The following is a 15,250-nucleotide window of genomic DNA, read 5'->3' on the forward strand; positions in this document are numbered from 1 at the left end:
TCCCCCTCCAGATCCTGGCGCAAAAGCTTAGCCCACTCTGTCAAGGTCTGGGACACCAAGGCAATGGTGAACACCGACCTAAAGACCGAACTGACCATAGTAAACATGTGCAGGACCAAGGTCTCTGCTTTCCTATCAAAAGGATCCTTAAAGCGGAGTTCCGGCCTCAAAAACGACTTTGGGCCTTCCGCTTGCTCTGTGTCACCTGTAAAAAAAAATGGATAGTCCCAATTTTTGTATACTTACCTTGATATTGAAGAAAATATACTTACCTTTCTTCCACTTCCTCCCTCTGCGGCCGTGGCCCGCGCCGTCACTTCCTGCTAGCATTTATTCCTGGTAGCTGAACATCATCGCACCCAGGAATCAATGCGCTTGCACCGGCCCCGCTCGTCAGTTCCGGTGCAGGCGCGTCATTCCCTGCTAAACCGCAGGCCCAGAAGCTGTGCAGGGATGACGCGCCTGCCCCGGAAGGGACGAGCGGGGCCGGCGCAGTGCATTGTGGGACCGAAGAGGACACGGAAGAGGACGCGCTGGCTTAAGCTGCCCACACCTGAGATGGCAGCGCTGGAGAAGAAATTTTCAAGGTAAGTATTTCTTCTAAATGGTAAGTGCGACCTGGGACAGTTCAGAGGCTATCCATTGTGGAATGCACTAGCCCTGACTGTCCTGGGGGTATTTTTAGTGAAAAATAGTTTACGAGGCCGGAACTCCACCTTAAAAGCCAGAGACTCCTCCACCGGAATTAGAGTGGATTTGTTCAGCCCAGAAACCTGAAAATCTACCACAGGTGGGACCAGGGCTGTGGAGTCGGAGGAAATTTTGGGTACCTGGAGTCGGAGTCGGCAAACAATGCACCGACTCCGACTCCTACTAAATTTAGATTGGAATTTAAAAAAAGCAAGTTTAAATGTCCCAATACACAAAAAGTTATAATTAATGACTTAGTATAAGGAAACTTTTAATTGAGGAAGCCAAATGTAAAAAGGAAGAACTACAGAAAGTTCTGAAAGGACATTTTGTCTTCCTTAAAATGGATGCATGCACACGTCACAGAGTCAATTATTTTGCTTATGTTAGATTTGTGGATGAAAATAAGAAAACATCGGATAACAGACCCTCGGATTAAAGGACACTCAGGCACATCACACCAGTGATTACCTTCAGAAGTAAGTGGAGGGTGTTCTAGAAGATTTTGAAATTAGAAAGGAACAGATTTTATGTGTTGTGACAGATAACGCTTCTAACATGTTGAGCACAATTGAGAAGATGAACACAGGTGAAGAATGTAATAAACAGATATTAGAGTTAGAGGAAGACAGCTCTGCAAGTACTAGAGAAAGTTTAGAAACTGAAGAGAATACTGACATTTTTTTTTTAGACAACTTTGTCGAAGAAGCATTGAAGCTTGCTACTATTCATCATATGCGATGTGCTGTTCATACACTGCAACTTGCCATAAGAGATGGATTAAAAGATCGCCATGCAGCTACACTAGTTGGCAAATTACGGCAAGTAACTGTTGCAGCCAGGGCCCCGAAAACAGAGGCAATTTTGAAAAGACGTGCAGGAAAAGGAGCCATTTGGGATCAAACAACTCGCTGGGGAATCACTTATTTAATGGTGAAGCGTTTGCTTGAACTTAAACACTTCATAGAAGAAATGGACAATGAAAATCTTGCATTAACTGAAAGCCAGTGGACACAAACAAAAGAGCTGGAGAACCTTCTTTCTCACCCCTTCACTGTCACCAAGAGGTTGCAATGTGATGATCTAACCGGCTAAATTCCTCTTGGAATGGAAAAGCCTGTTATATCGCCTGAACAAAAATGGAGGGTTAATAGCTGAGGGCATTGCATCTTCAATGATGAAAAGAGAGTCTTTTGCTGGAAAATGAAATCTTGTTAGCGGCTATTTATGTCGACCCAATGAGCCGACTTTTGTTGAACAGTGAACAGACTGCTACTGGGAAAAAGGCCCTCTATGATGTAGCAGTTCGCATGAAGGGATTACGACCTGAAATACCTCCACAGGATGAAGTTCTTTTAAGCAATAGTGGTAACTTAACTCAGGATAATCTTCTTCAAATGAAGAATTAGACTTTGATTCCTTCTTAGTCAAAATGGAAGTTGCTAAAGGAAAGCGACGTCGCATAAGCGTTACAGAACCAGTAAATGTCCAAATAAAAAAATTCCAACAGGAGTTTTATAAAGCACTAAAAAGTTGAAAAGTATGATCGCTCATCAAAACTTACTGTTGAAGAAGCCATTCTTGTTTATCCAGAGATCATTCGTGATGTGGCCAGAATAGTTACTGTAATGCCACCCACCCAAGTCAGTGTCGAAAGATTAATACATGTTAATACAGAGGAGTCGAGTCGGAAGTACAAAAAACTGAGGAGTCTGATTCGGAACATTTATCTACCGACACCACAGCCCTGGGTGGGACCGTCCACTTTTTGAACAGGGACTCTTCAAAGAAGTACCTTCTAGCGAAACGTTTCGGTACCACCACATTGAGTTTAGGGCAACCCCACTGACTCACGACAATTTTGTCAAAATAGGCAGGAAAAGGAAAAACCTTAGCCGCTTTTAAGGATTTTTGGGTACCAAAAGTGACCGGCGCCTCAGACGCAGCTGCATCCTCCATTCTTTAAGTTTCCTGCACTGATACAATCAGTGCATCCACCAGTGCTTTTTCGTGCGCGGCTACAGCAGAAGAGGAATCATCCATACTATCAGAGCACGCAGGGTGCGTGAACGCAGACAGGGTAGAGTGACTCGCGTCCGCGGCCAGATCAGACTCAGAATCTGAGGAGACAGAGGAGGCAGGTGAAGGCGGTGGATGCTTTTTGCTGGTCCGTTTTTGCAAGACCATATTAACCTTGGACACTAAGAACTCCAGAGCCGCCATCATTGCAGACAGGGTGGACTGGGATCCAGAAGGGCTCGTCGCCTCTGAGATGGGATCAGGGGGTGAGATTTGCTCCAGGGACTCCATGTTAACCAGGGAACCACACAGGCAAGTGAGAAAAAAACACTGCTGCTAAGTGACCCCCGCAGCGGCGCTAGCGGCACTACAGGTGCCAGCACAAATAACTGCTGCTATAGCAAAGAGAGTGAGAACCGCAGGCACCCACAGGAACCCACCACCCTGTTCTGGCACTTTGTGCCAGAATGCTGTACACCATGCGGCAATCAATAGAGAAAGAGGAAGTCCAGGGTCCACCGCCGCATTACCGTCCACAAGGCTCCAAAAACAAGCCGCCACTCTATTCAATGGGAAACCACAAGAAAATGGCCACCAGACTACACAAACATGGCCGACGACATTACAGCCAGCTATCCACACAAAAAATGGCGGGCCCACGCAGCTCCGGGGACCCACAGGAACCCAGGAAGAACATTTTGGCTGTAAAGGGGGGCCCTGGCAAGAGCCCCCACCAGGACAACTCCCCCTGAAAACTGCGCCTACTGCTGCCGGCGGCGCGCCCCCTCGCCTGCTCGGCATCCCTGAGGAGTTAAACTGAACAGGTATGGCCACCCCGGAAGCTAGGTGTGGGTAGATGAGGGGGGTCCACAAGGGAAGGAGGGGAACCCAGGTTTCCGACCGTCCCAGGAAGGGGCCCATGTCCACCCCAAAAGGCCACCAGGGTAGTGGGGACACTATTTACCATACCAGGAACCGGGTGGGCACCGCTTCAGGCAGACCCCCCCCCCCCCCATTGAAATGGGCGTGCTGCTGGCCAGGAGGCTGCGACTAGGTCATATGCATCCTCATGAGATGTTTAACTAGCAGGACAGCCCCCGTCAGAACCGACCTATCGTGGAGCTGAGGTCTGCACACGATCGCTGGCTGGACTAGGAAGACCGTAGGGATCTAGGACATCCAGTCCGTCACCCAGTCGAACAGTTGATTGTAGTTCACACAGGAACAGAAAATAGAAAAGGAAAAAAAATCAGTTTAAAAAGAAAAAATGTTAGGACCAGAGATCCCAGCAAGGAACTAGGTCCTTACTCCTGACTAGGCAGAAAAAAACCTGAATGCCTATAGCAGAAAGTAGAAGTATACCCACTGGGACTGCCCCATAGGCATGATAAAGCTTTTTCTGCCTAGAGTCCTACTCCTGTAGGGGGCAACATAATCCAATGTTCAAAAAGATTCTGGAGCTGTGTCCGTCGATGAACGAAAGAGAAAACGAATTTAATCCATTTTGGAATAGGGCTGTAACATAACAAAATGTGGAATACTTTCTGGATTCACTGTACACACATACTGTATAGAGTGCTCTGTTCTCATAGAGATCTACAGTATATTTTGCATCACCAAAATAACCAAAGGCTGAATCTTCCTAATCTGGCTAAGATGGCCTGCAAACCTTTAGCGGCAGATCCATCAGCCTAGTGCAGAAGAAAATCAAAGAAGGCAAATCAGACCCGAAAGGAAAGCCCTACTCACTTCTCTCATTGTTCCACATGATAGAAAAATGGTGCTTTACCCTGAAGAGAGAGAGGCTGCATTTTCCAAGCCTTCAGTTATTTAAGGTGGTAAAAAAAGACACAACCTGACATGCCTGAACTCTGACCTGGTCTAAACCTTAGCAACTCCTCCAAATGCCTGAAACAAGAGACTGTTAGAACCTGTGCTACTAAAATAAATATACATTTGTGTCACTCATTTGTGCTTTATATGTCCAAAGAGAGAGTGAGGGAGAAAGTAAAAAGGGGGGATAGGTGGGAAGGGAAAAGGTGGAAAAGGGGGGGGGGCGGGGGACATGTACCAGACAGAGACAGAGGAGAGAAAGAGAGATGAAAGGGGGAATATGGACCAGAGACAGAGGAGAGCTACATAGAAGTGAAAAAAGGGAGGAGGGAGGAGGAGGAAGGAGGAGGGGAGGAGGAAGGAGGAGGGAAGGAGCGAGGAAGGAGGAAGGAGGAGGGAGGAGGAAGGAGGAGGAAGGAGAGGAAGGAGGAGGAAGGAGGAGGAGGGGGGTGGGGGTTAAAAATTTACGCAGACATATTTTCACATAAAGAAACTTTGCCTCTTACTACAATCACAGCTCTGTTTCTGGTCGCATCACCTACAACATGAAGACAGAGGATATTTCAGATTGATTTTCTGCTCACCATATACCAACTGCTGACAGGACAAGGGAGTCGACTTACCCATGGTGTTGTATTGAATTCTAGAACAGACTGCTCACACAATGCGGGACATTTAAAGTCTGAGGTCAATAAAAGCAAAGCAGCTTCTGCAGGAAAAAACAGACAGACAATCATTAATTACTTCTAAAATCCTTTAAAATCCTTTATAAAAAAAAAAAAATACTTCATAGCAATTGAAACACTTATCTCCATATATTTTACAGAATGCACTTCTGTAAGATGGGTCTTAAGGGGGAGCTCTATTCAAACCAGAAATCACCTGTGTGTGTGTGTGTGTGTGTGTGTGTGTGTGTATTATATATACAGTATATTTATCTATATATATATGTATGAAGTATTTTAAGTGCAAGCTGCAGGAGCACATACACTAAAAATCAGAGTTTAGCTCCCCAAAAATGAGAGAAAGCGAGGGATATTGCGTGCAGTGAAAGGAGTCACTGCTGGATGAGGGTAAATTGTTTACATAATGTGTGGGCCATTTCTTTACCTTCAAACAAAATAAGTATACACCTTTCATTCCAAATGTTGTTTACAGAAATGTGGACTGCAACGCAGTGTAGATGTGCATTTGGGTGGAAATAACTTTGAATAATATGCTACCATGCATTGCTGTAACGTGCTTTAAAACATGTCATGATGTGAATTAGTCCTTATACAGTACACAGACTGTGAACATGTGAAAAGGGGCCTAGGGCTAGTTCTAGGGCTCAAACTGTTGCCTGGAAATATGTAAACTAAAATATTCAAATTTACAAAATATATTAGAAAAACAAGACTTTAAGAGCCCATTCACATTAGCGCGAATTGTCAGCATGACAAGTGGCGCTCGGTCGCGGTCCATTGATTAGCACAGGACCCGTTCTAATAGGAGCGACACAAGTCGCTCCGATAGACTTCCATTATGTGAGGTCTCTGCAAGTCGCGGTGCACAGCGGTGCACGCGACTTCACAGGTCGCCGCCCAAAGTTGTGTCGCGCTAGTCTGAATGGGCTCTTAAGCCCACTCGACCCAATCCTACTCACCTTCACTGTGCTACACTCCCCACCACTGGTAGATGGTGTTGGAGCTTCCACAGGGTTGATAAAATCATCTTCCACCACAAAATACAGTGTACAGGCTTGGCGATTGCCTGCAAGGCCCGAGCACTGCATCAAGGGAAGATCGTGGTATTTTGTGGCGCTTCAGAGTGGGGGCATTGTGCTATCTGACTGTACAGCTTATTGAGGATGGAATTACCATACTAATCAAAACTTTAGAACATGCAAGAGGGACACATCCGAGAGAGGAGGACCAACAAAAAGTGGGTGTGGTTAAACTACACTGGAATATTGGGCATTGCCTAGTCAAATCATGAATGCCACAATGCTCCTACTCTCAAAACCCTGCTCAATTACCGTGGCACAAATGAGAGCCTTAGGCTAGGTTCACAGAATGGCAGCCTTTGAAAGGTGATCTGAAATGGATCTCGAGAAGAAATATCTCCATGATAGAGTGAAACGCCCTAGAGTGGTGGTCCTAGGGTAGGTACTGTCATTGCCATGTTTGTGGATGTTTTACAATAAAGATGGACATAAGTGATTTATCCAGCGTGTGGTGGCTTTTCATTTTTCCTATAGCTTATGGAATGCCTGGATCAGGAGTAGCACACACAGCACAAGATACAGAGTACATAGGTAAGTAGTATGTAACACAGGCCATGCCTTCTAGTCAGTGGTCACAGTGGTAAGCAAAAAATATCGCATTAGTCAGTGAAAGGTATAAATGACAGTGGTGAGTGGGTGAAAGAACTCCTCCTTGCCAACATCAATGAGAAGAAGAAGCCCTCCCTACAGAAAGCTGCACGGCTCAAAGGAAGAATTCCCCCTCTCAAAGGACTGGTAGTCCAACAAGAGTAGAACTGATTAAATAGAGCAAAAACCTGTGCAATATTTCTTCAGAATTGACTTTTATATTCTGCAAAAGATAACATAACAATATAAAAAAATTGCACGTGTTCGGTAAACTCCAACCTTTGGCGCAAAATCAACAAACTTCCTTGTGCAACCTGATGAAAGACAGACATATCAGGGGTTCCTATGAAATAATTTCTTTGGCATACACATACAGTTATCAGGGTGAACTAGAGATGGTAAGGCCTGGAAAAAAAATTGGGGGGGGGGGGGGGGACTTTTTTCTCAGTTTTTTTCATAGCCGTTCTTTATTTTTTCCTAGAAGAACTGGAAAAAAAACAAAAAGGAGTGTGGAATGTGTTCTTTTACAATAAGCCACATATCTATGACATGGTATTCCAACTATATAATTTATCAAATACAGAGCTGCGCTAAAATTAAAGTGCAGACTGTAAAACATATAAATGAAAAATTTTAAGAAATGTATTATTCCATAAATAATAGATTATCCTCGAGTGCTTGTTGAACAAGTAAAGTTCCATCACCAGATAAAGAATAACCTCCTAGGTTTATACCTCCACCATAAATGGACAAACTGCACGCTTACCCGCTAAACATAATTCTCTATCTCTAGATAGGTCATAAAGACTAAGGACAAACATCCAATCACAGATCATCTGAAGGTGGCTCCAAATTCTCACTTCCAGGAGACCAGTAATCTCATAATGGTTCTCTGCCAAACATCCTCTCAATAATTGTACATCGGGACATAGAAAACAAAATCCTATAACAACATAAAATCCTTTACCTCATTTAGTTTTTTATTTTTTTTTTTAAATCGCATTTATATCCAGTAAAAGTTAATAGCGCTAAAGAGCAATTTCCTTGCTGGCAGTATATCAAACACCCACACTTCGGGGATTGCGAAAACACAATTGCATCATTACGTAGTTCCGCCTAATTGAAACTTTATAACAGGAAGACCTTAATAAAATATTTTGGAGACTTTATGTTGTCTTAAATTATCGTAAATTCCCTCAGGTAAAGACAAGCAAATCCTGGAATACAATTTAAGTAGCACTGTACTTCTTAATTCAGTTCTCAAACAAGAGAAATATGCATTTCTGTCACTAGGGGGCACTGCAGAGGAAAGGCTTCAGTTTAGTTTGCTTGTGGGCTCTATCTCCTCCTACAGTTGGGTGATTATTGGAACATAGTAGACTAGAGGATAGTTTATTTTCTCTAAGGCCTTAGTTGAAAGGTAAGCGTAAGGCCCCTTTCACACAGACGGACCGTTCAGATCCGCCTGTCAGTTTTTTTGGCGGATCTGAACGGTCACCCCATGTATCTCTATGGGGCATCAGATGTCAGCGGAGACATGTCCGCTGACATCCAATCCGATCTGTCAAATCTGGATGGATAGAAACCCTATTTTCCATCCGTCCAGCGGATCGGATGGGATCGGATGAGAACGGACAGACGGACCGTTCCCATCCGATTCCCCCATAGAGATGCACGGGGACCTGACAGCTGTGTCTCCGCACACAGCGCGGAGACAAAGCTGTCATCCTCCTGCTCAGAGGGGGATCGGCCGATCTATCCCCTGCTGAGGAAAAACGGAGTCCGTCTGACGGACGGACTGTGTGAAAGGGGCCTAAATTTGGCTTACCTATAGCTACTGTAAATATTTCCTAAAGTTGTACCGTTTAGGAGATATTTACATTTCGTGCAGCCGATGACGTCATCGGCCCATGCGCTCTGAAGAAACGGCCACCCGTTTATCACTGAAAGTGAAAAAAAAAAATCCCAAATTTTGAGTTGTCACTAGAACAGCCATTAGGGGAAAATTCCTTCAATGGGGACACTAGTTCTGGTGTCAACCAGGAATTCTATCACTTTGGAGAGATTTCCTCTGACAGGACATGAAGAGAAATTTCCCCTATGGGACACAGATGGTGAACAGATAAATAAGATTATAACTCTCCCTTGCTCTAACCAAAAAAAAAAACATGCTGTCGGAAATAAATAGCGATGCATTGAATTTTGTGGCCTGAAAATGGTGTTAATCGTCATTTTGACGGTAAAAGAAAAAGGTGATAATAATAGCGCCGAAGACGCATGCCGTTTAGCCGCGATTTATCTGTGATTTTTCTGTGTTAATGGTGTGTTTCATAGGTCATGTGACTCAAAAATCACATCAAAAATTACGCGTGCGTTTGTGATGCATTCTTGCTGCGTTTTCAATGCATTTCAACAGGGAGGTGTGTTTTTGGTGCGTTTTTTTAACTGACCAAAAATGCGAGAAGCAAGATTTTTACCACCACAACAGAAGCGCAATGGACCAGTGTCAAGACATACATAGAATTTAAAGGGGTACATTTTTCTTGCACTAAAAGGTGTCAATAATGGCCGACAAATTCATATTCGTTTAAATGTATTATATTAATAAAAAAGTCAGATGTAATACTATATATATATATATATATATATATATATACACACACACATATACATACACAGAGATGTAATACTATATATATATATATATATATATATATATATATATATATATATATATATATATACACACATATATACACACATACACACACTAATTTTATATATATATATACACACACACACACACATACATGCATACATATATATATATACACAGTATATATATATATATATATATATATATATATATATATATATATATATATACACATACACACACACATACATACTACACACACACATACATACTACACACACACATACATACTACACACACACATACATACATATACACACACACACACACACATATACATACATTCACACTTTTTTTTTTTTTTTTAAACTGCTCTTTTCAGTATCGGTTTTTGGCCTGCATTTTCATTATCAAAATTTCTATTCGGTGCACCTCTAGAAATAAATATGAAATTTACCTTTTTCTTTTGGTGAACATTCAGCTGACACTGATATTTTTATAACTGACCAGATGTGATGGAACTTCATCAGTATCATGTTTAGCCATCAATGAATTGAACTGTCCACTTCTGTTCAGCCTAATTTATTTTGTTGCACTGCTGTAAGCGGCAAGTTTATCGATTAGCTATTGAGGAGCCGCATACAACTGATCAATACTAACGAGACCTTGCTTGGTGAACACGTCGTAAATTTTGTCTCAGCAGAGTCTGGGCGCCAGCGGCAGCTCGCCAGTTATCACGTCACTGAGGCTATTACATTACTACAATTAGATGCTTAGCACTCTGTGCTGGAGACTGCTGCTCTCAGACTTGATTAGATCTTACACTGAGATTGCTGATATTTTCATATTAAAAAAAAAAATCACATAAAAAAACCTTGATAACTACTGGAAGCATTTACGTATGCAAGTCCCAATGTCAGGGCTTTTATATATGTATATTCTTTATTTTTTTTCTGTAAAAAAAAAATCGTATATATTATATAATATATAAATAATATTTGTCTTTATTTCCCTTTTTAGGACACCTAGGACAATATATAACCAGACAAGTAAGGCCTTGATCACGCTCAAAATACTGACACTGAACAAATGCACCTATAGTGTTAATAGGTATTATTTGGTGTGTTTAAAATATACCCTAGATGCCTATATTTTTGGTTGTTGTGAACAAGGCCTAATGCTCCAAAATCGTATGCTGACCATGTTACCAGAGACTTGAAAGAAAGGAATTCAGTTGTTTTATTTTATTTTTGAAGCGCAGCGATGCTACGCAAATGTATTTTATTTGTGTAATGTGAGCAGCTCTATGCTCTGTCCATATTATAAACTTCAGACTGCTCTACAAAGCATTAGAGGAGTGTTATAAATGCTCCTCAAATGCCTGCTTTTAACCACTTGCCTACTGGACACTTAAACCCCCTTCCTGCCCAGGCCAATTCTCAGTTTTCTCACTTTGAATGACAATTGCGCGGTCATGCAACACTGTACCCAAATGACATTTTTGTCATTTTTTTCAAACTAGAGCTTTCTTTTGGTGGTATTTAATCACTACTGGGGTTTTTATTTTTTGCTGAACAAAAAAAACGAAAACCGAAAATTTTGAAAAAAAAAAAAAAAAAATTTTATAGTTTATTATAAAATTTTGCAAACAGGTAATTTTTCTCCTTCACTGATGTGGCGGCACCGATGGGCCCTGATAGGCTGCACTGATGAGGACTGATAAGGCGGCACTGATAAAGCAGCACTGGTGGGCACTGAAGGGCACCAATAGGTGGCACTGATTGGCACCATTAGGTGGCACTGATGGGCAATGATGGGCATTGGCAGGTGACACTGATAGGCGAGAGGTCTTGTCTCCGCCTCATCCTGTAGTTTTCTGAAGCCAACCTATATTGGGTGGAACCTGCTAGGGCCCTCCAACAGTGCTTCTCTGTGCACAGGCTATGTACAGCAAAGTGATGTCACTGCACCTTTTACAAGGTAATATCTGGGTTTCCAAAGTTATTTGGTGCACACAAAGTGAATTTATATCATGTGTGTCTACTGAAGAATATACACAGCGCAAAACAATTAAAAGGAACACTTTGAAAACACATCAGATCTCAATGAGGAAAAATATCATGTTGGATATCTGTATTGATATAGACTGGGTAATGTATTAGGAATGAAAGGTTGCCACATCGCTTGATAAAAATGAAAGTTATCAACCTACATTCAAAGACACCCCAAAAATCAAAGTGAAAAAATTATGCAGCAGGCTAGTCCATTTTACTGAAACTTCATTGCAGCAACTCAAAATGGTACTCTGTAGTTTGTATGGCCCCCACATGCTTGTTTGCATGCCTGGCAATGTCGGGTCATGCTCCTAACGAGATGATGGATGGTGTGCTGGGATATTTCCTCCCAGATCTGGACCAGTGCATGACTGAGCTTCTAAACAGACTGAGGTGCAACCTGGCGTCGGATGGACCAAGACATAATTTCCAATCGGCGTTCTATTAGATTTAGGTCAGGAGAGCGTGGGGGGCCATTCAATGGTATCAATTCCTTCATCCTCCAGGAACTGGTTGCATACTCTCGCCACATGAGGCCGGGCATTTTCATGCACCAGGAGGAACCCAGGACCCACTGCACCAGAGTAGAGTCTGACAATGGGTCCAAGAAATTCATCCCAATACCAAATGGCAGTCAGGGTGCCATTGTCTAGCCTATAGAGTTCTGTGCGTCCCTCCATGGATATGCCTCCCCACACATGTGCATGCTAACGCAAGAAAGAAAAAATACAGCTATACTTTTTTTTAAATATACAACAAATGTGTGATCTGAATCTTCCATCAGAGCGGTAGCCTCCATCCCAAATTTCGTACCAATAGGAAATGCATTTGCCCAGGGGACTTTAAATGAGGATACTAGGGCTGCAACTAACGATTATTTTAATAATCGTTAGTTGCCGATTATTTTTTCGATTAATCGATTAATCGGATAAAATAATAAAAAAAACTCAATATGCCTTTTTTTTCATTTATTTAAAATAATAATGAGCAAACAGAGTGTAAGTGCCGGTTCACACTTGTGCGATGCTGGAAGGCTGCGTATTCGCAGCCTGTTCCCGCATCGCATCCGCACAAGAGGCAGTTCACACTGCCATATGCGATACGCAGGGGTGTCAATTAAATGTTAACGACACCCCCAGTTTGATCGCATATCGCAGTGCGATCTAACAGTTCGCACAGGATCGGATCGCACAAATGTGAACCACTGCGCGATCCGATCCTGATGCGGCTGAAAAAAAGGGTCATGTGCGACTTTTGTGCTGGTGCAGTGCGAATCATCGCACCTGCAGTAGTGTGAACCAGCACTTGGTGCCGGTTCACACTTGTGCGGTTTGCGAGATCGCATGTAATTCGGAGCGCACTGCTGCTAAATTACATGCGATCTCCTGTGCGGATGCGAGTTCAGCCATACACTTTGTATGGCTGAATTCGCAGCGCATCCGCAGCAAACTCGCACATGAGGCATTTTTTGAGCCGCCTCAGGATCGGATCGCACAGTGGTTCACACTTGTGCGATCCGATCCTGTGCGAACTGTCAGATCGCACTGCGATATGCGATCAAACTGGGGGTGTCGTTAACATTTAATTGACACCCCCTGCGTATCGCATATGGCAGTGTGAACTGCCTCTTGTGTGGATGCGATGCAGGAACACGCTGCATATTGGCAGCCTTCCCGCATCGCACAAATGTGAACCGAGCCTTATACCAAAACTTTTTTTTTTTTTTTCTTCTTAATTAAGCTTAATTAATGCTTATCTAGATAAAAGAGTTAATATTCCTTATAAGGTGCAATATTATAATAGAAAAATAAGTGAATAAAAACATCCATGTCAGCCATAGATATGAAATAGGCAGCATAGAAAGACCCCCTATATGTGCTATATGGACGTTTTTAATCACTTATTTTTCTATTAGAATATTGCACTTTATAAGGAATATTAACTCTTATCTGGAGAAGCTTTTATTATATTTTTTGCAGGCTGCATTGCATGGACAGGACACTGTAGCTCTAATCTCGGCACTCACGTTAACTTCTGCTGCTTCTGTGCTCTTTTCTGCCTCCCCTCGATCTGACTCACTCCCTCACTGACCTCAGCAAGAGGGCGGAGAGGAAAGGCAGAGAGGAAAGGAGGGGGGAGGAGGGAGGAGAAGGGAGGGGGGAGGAGGGAGGAGGGAGGAGAAGGGAGGGGGGAGGAGGGGGGAAGTCACGGAAGTGCAGAGCTGTGAGAGAGAGAGATAGCCGTCGGCTTCACACTGCAGACAGCTCGCTGACAAGCGGGGAAAGTTCACAATGCAGCACAACTAATCGACGGAGCAACTAATCGATAATGACAATCGTTGACAACGATTGTCATTATCGATTATTATCGATTTAGTCGATTAGTTGTTTCAGCCCTAGAGGATACACACTCAAAAATGACATGGTACAGTAATATACCAATGGTTCAAATGTTTTATTAAACAACCATATGGATGGTAATCATATTTAGAAAAACCATATAGGACTGATCAGTGGAAAAATACATGTATAGAATGTACAATATAAAATAAGATATATGAGTAACAGCATCAACATACATTATAAGCACATACAAGCATGTGCAAAAGACATGATAAAATATAGCACCCTTTGTACTCGACGCGTTTCGCAAAATGTAATTCACTTCCTCAGGAGTGGGTGTACAACATCTATAAGGTAAAAACTGTATTGTAAATTATGTGTGTGTACCCCTCTAGTGATCTGCATCACCATCTTACACATTAACCTTCTTTTGGTTTAGTTATTATTTTGTACCCATTTGTACATGCATTTTTCCACCTTTTTTGTGGATAGTACCTGGCCTCAGGTTGACCCGACTGGCTTTCTGATTCCGGGAGCCTCAAGGCGCCTTGAGCCCCGCTTCCACCCGCCGTACTCGGCTGCGCTGAGCCTGAGGGGGGCGGGGTCTTGATGCGCATTGGCGCCATGTCTCCCCGTGCTTGATGTGTGGAGTCCGCATTTATGTGGGAACTGCACTTGTTGGGACCTTGTGGGAACTTGTTTATTTTTTATTTTTCACTTAATAAGTGAGACCCTTTTGTGCATTTTTTCATCATTTCATACACAGTCCTATTTACTTCTAGGAGACAACACTTGGTTGTGGGATTTGGTGTCTCCACAAACCACACATCATTCAGTCTATTTTTTATGCCATTCAGTATCACTTATGTCTTCCGATTCATATAATTTAATACATTTTTTTACTCTTTTACATTAGTCACTGATTGGCTTTTCTGGGTTGTTTTCAACCAAAATCTAGGTATATGGACACACACTTTGTCACCAGCAGTCCTGCTCTCCTTGTGACCCCTGTGCCCACCTGAGAACCCCCCCCCCCATCCCGGATCAAACCTTCCAGGGGACCACCGTTTCCAGTGCTTTCATGGACTGATCCAGTAAGTATGGAGCCTTGATGTCTGCTCCATTCTTTATGGGACACTCGATATGTGTACACACATATCATTTACAATACTATTTTACCTTCTATATACATGATGTACACCCACTCCTGAGGAAGCAAATTACATTTCGCAAAACGAGCCGAGTACAAAGGGTGCTAAATTTTATCATGTCTTTTGTACATGCTTGTATGTGCTTATAATGT

At 42.7% G+C, this 15,250-nt stretch overlaps 1 protein-coding gene across 5 annotated transcripts in view; it reads right to left on the minus strand.

The window, feature by feature from the left end:
* RALGPS1 (Ral GEF with PH domain and SH3 binding motif 1) overlaps positions 1-15,250 on the minus strand; it is a 1,028,186-nt gene that overhangs the window by 887,918 nt on the left and 125,018 nt on the right. For all 5 annotated transcript variants that reach the window (XM_082262603.1, XM_082262602.1, XM_082262601.1 and 2 more), the window contains exon 2: positions 5,166-5,251. The gene's annotated coding sequence lies outside the window, so the exon portion shown is untranslated. The remainder of the gene's footprint in view (positions 1-5,165; positions 5,252-15,250) is intronic.

This window comes from Pelophylax lessonae (genome assembly GCF_965119305.1).
Source record: "Pelophylax lessonae genome assembly, chromosome: 7".
Classification (NCBI taxonomy): Eukaryota; Metazoa; Chordata; class Amphibia; order Anura; family Ranidae; genus Pelophylax; species Pelophylax lessonae.